The sequence below is a fragment of the Oreochromis aureus genome, linkage group 3, assembly GCF_013358895.1.
Source record: "Oreochromis aureus strain Israel breed Guangdong linkage group 3, ZZ_aureus, whole genome shotgun sequence".
NCBI classification, from domain to species: Eukaryota; Metazoa; Chordata; class Actinopteri; order Cichliformes; family Cichlidae; genus Oreochromis; species Oreochromis aureus.
Genome location: NC_052944.1, coordinates 98335423 through 98339639, shown reverse-complemented (window position 1 = coordinate 98339639; position 4217 = coordinate 98335423).

Here is a 4217-nt window from a genome sequence, read left to right as displayed (position 1 = left end):
ATTGATGTTAAGTTAGACTCTTTTTCTCCAATTGATCTTTCTGAGTTAACTTCAATAATTACTTCCTCCAAACCATCAACGTGTCTTTAGACCCCATTCCTACAAAACTGCTCAAAGAAGTCCTGCCATTAATTAATTCTTCGATCTTAAATATGATCAACCTATCTCTAATAATCGGCTATGTACCACAGGCCTTCAAGCTGGCTGTAGTTAAACCTTTACTCAAAAAGCATCTCTAGACCCAGCAGTCTTAGCTAATTATAGGCCAATCTCCAACCTTCCTTTCATATCAAAAATCCATGAAAGAGTAGTTGTCAAACAGCTAACAGATCATCTGCAGAGGAATGGCTTATTTGAAGAGTTTCAGTCAGGTTTCAGAGCTCATCACAGCACAGAAACAGCTTTAGTGAAGGTTACAAATGATCTTCTTATGGCCTCTGACAGTGGACTCATCTCTGTGCTTGTCCTGCTAGACCTCAGTGCTGCGTTCGATACTGTTGACCATAATATCCTATTAGAGCGATTAGAACATGCTGTAGGTATTACAGGTACTGCACTGCAGTGGTTTGTATCATATCTATCTAATAGACTCCAATTTGTTCAAGTAAATGGAGAGTCCTCTTCACACACTGAGGTTAATTATGGTGTTCCACAGGGTTCAGTGCTAGGACCAATTCTTTTTACATTATACATGCTTCCCTTAGGCAGCATCATTAGAAGACATTGCATAAATTTTCACTGCCATGCAGATGACACGCAGCTCTATCTATCCATGAAGCCAGATAACACACACCAATTAGTTAAACTGCAGGAATGTCTTAAAGACATAAAGACCTGGTTTTGGAAAAGCAACGGAATATGTCAAGAGAAAATCCACAGGCAGTTAAACTAACAGAGGCTCTGACTCATGTTATTGCTCTGGATGACCAGCCATTGTCAGTCGTGGAAAACATAGGATCGCACCGTCTTCTCAGCATGCTTGAGCTGCGATATGAAATTCCCAGCCGCCCATACATCACGGAGATAATGGTGCCAAAACTTTCTGAAGAGGTAAAGACAAGCAGTGTGTGCGCGATGTCAGTCCTCGGTTTAACGGCAAAGTGGACTGATGAGGAGTTTGTTCGTCAATGCCAAATACTTTCGTCAATGCCAAATACTTTCGTTAACCTAATTTGTATTTATTTTATTCCAATCAGAAGTGTTTATTTATTATTCTGAAAGCTGGAGACAGTGCCCAATAGTTCAGTGATATTTTTTTGAATTACAATGTGGACACTCCGCAATAATTTAACAGAAGTGCTTATTTTTTACTTGAAATTTTATTTTTGTGGTCATTTTTATTAAGATTTTATTTTTTATCGACAGAGAATAAAATAAAACCTGTCTTCCAATTCATTGCATGTGTGTGTGTGTGTGTGTGTGTGTGTGTGTGTGTGTGTGTGTGTGTGGTAAAAGTATCGGTTTTTGTACCCTGTATCGGCAAGTAGTCAGATCCAAGTATCGGTATCGTATTGGTTTCAAAAAATTGATATCGTTGCATCCCTAGTAATAATAATATTGTGTTATTGTTGGGGTATAAAACTGTATGGCCCAATTCAGGGTCATACTTTCTTTGAATTCAGATGGGTGCTCTCACAGAGAGGTCCAGCGCTGTAAAGTTGTCATGGAAAAATACATCTTTTTAAATGACAGATACTTCTCCTGTACTTCCTTTGAAGAAATTGAACATGATAATGCCTCGATAAATCCACCCTACAGGATCATTGGAGACTGCTGAATATTCTCGATGAATTCTGGAGAATATGTAATGGACAAACGTGAACTCTAATGATTTATAAAACATGAAACGTTCCTCACACATCTGCCACTGTTTGATCCTCTTTAACAGAGGAAGTGTGACTGTGCTGTGATGTTTAGTCACACTCAGTGTTCATGTGGACTCTGAACAGGCTCACAGTCAAACCATCAAACTGGTTTCCTGATATGAGAACCTGCTTCAGACGCTGGACTCCAGTTTGACTCTGAGGTCCGACGTGCAGCACGAAGAAACCTGAACACTCTGAAAGGCTCTGAGCTGGATGTTGGAGACTTTGTTGTTGCTTTGGAGTCTTTATCCAACACCAGACGTCGGAGATGAAACAGGTCTCCATGTTTTTCGCCACAGAAACACGCTGACAAACAAAGAGCAGCTGCACTGTGATGAAGAGGACTGGAATGAATCAAAGTTGAACTTACTCAGCTTCTTCCCATGAACGTCTTCACTCTGCAGCTCTCTGCTGTCTGGAACAGGTCTGTACAGAAACAGAGAAAATCCTCTGTTTCTTCTCCGTCATCAGTCCTCTGTGCCTGCAGGCTGCCCTCACATTAAACACTGCCAGTTTCAAAGAAACTGGAAATTGGAAGGTCGAAGATCAGATGCAACACTGATATAACGTGCACATTGTATATAGCATTTCACTAATCATTTTCTAGAGCAGATGTGCCTCTGCAAGCTTAAGTAGTTTAAACATTACTCACTAAATCATAAAAGAGTCTTAAGCTGCATCTCTCAGGTCAAAGCTCAGCTGCTCCACCCTGATATCAGTTTATAGGTTTCAATAAATCATTACCCTGAAACAAAAGTTAATCATGATCTTTTCCCTCTCAGTGAACATTTCACTTAGTCTTGAGGTGTTTTGACTGAACTGTATGTTTCAATTGTTGCAAATAACAGAGAATGGTCTGGTGAATTTAGAGCGTTTTGGTTGTATCATTGGTTTGTTTTTTGTTTTTATATTTCTATATAGATGAATAAAAACAGGGTGTGTCCCAAAGTGCCTCCTATCCTAGCGCCTTTCCTAATGACCTTTCCTTAATGAAAACATCATGGAGGTCGAGGAAAGGTGGGCAGGAGAAGTGATAATAAGACTTTCTAAAACAGGAAAGTGTTGGACTGCGAATCCAAACAGCCTCACACTAATGACATGATGCATGATGTCCTCCATATCGGAACTACAATGTGCAGCAGGTGGACTACAACATGTGCATCTTAATTCAGCACATGTTCAACCCCTGCTGATTTCTGCAGGTCATTTAAAAGAGAACAGCCTGTCAAACATCAGGTTTGAGTTTAAAGAAAAAGGAACATTTCGGGTCAGATTTACTGACATCTGCAGCAGCACAAAGACTTCTGTAGATGGTAAAAAGCTGCTGGATTTACTGACGAGGCTCAGAGTCAGTTTGTGACTGAAAGCTGTGGACAGGAGGATTTTTGTCTCCAATGATCCTGTTATGTATGTGTAAAAGTTTCACTTTCAGGAGGAGAAGGTTTCAATGAGTCAGACAAATGTGAACCACAAAATCTGACACACAATTCACTGCAAGCTGCATGAAATCTGAGCCTGAAGAAATCCAGTCTTCTGCCTGTTGTGGTTGTGACAGCTGCTAGCAGGAGAGTTAGTTTTTAGGAGGTTTAGATGTTCTCAGAACGAGTGCACAATAGTCTCGTTGTGTAGACGCTAAAAGCTGTGAGCCAAAACTCTCTGACCCAGGGCTGGACTGGGACAAAAAATCGGCCCCGGCATTTTGACTAGAGACTGGCCCACCAGGATAGAGATTGAAAATGTGACGTCATTCAGGGGTAAAACCGCAAAGGATTCTGGGAACTTGTGGCAAGAGTTACTAGCGCACATGAGCTTTCAATTGAACTCAGTTACACAGCGATAAAAAGAAACCCAAAAAATGGCAAGAAGCTGTTGTATTATTAACTGCAATAGCCGGTCGCATGACAGCCACGGGAAGCCGACGGGTAAAGAGATCGTTTTTTTTTTTATCCGATGTCGTTGAAGAGAAATTTTTTAAGCCATGTTTCCGAAGTAAGAGCCGACGGATGGTCTGGATATACCAAATATAACGTCTCAGAACACTCCAGCTCACATGTTAGTCTGCTCCAAGCATTTCCACAAAGGTCAGTGTTTTGTAGTAGTTAATACGTCATTTTTCATAACATAATTGGTGATATAGGTTACAAGCAAGTCTGGTGCTGAACAGAAATTGTCGCGCTATGCTCCTTTATTTATTGTGCATAAATAGTGAATTGTCCTGACACAATATTGCGTTTCGCTTCTGTTATTACCACGGTACATTGACAAAAACATATACTTTTATTCACAGGATAAAACAGTTGTTTTGTATCACTAATTGTCCAGTGCGATTACAGCATACAATATTATTGTCAC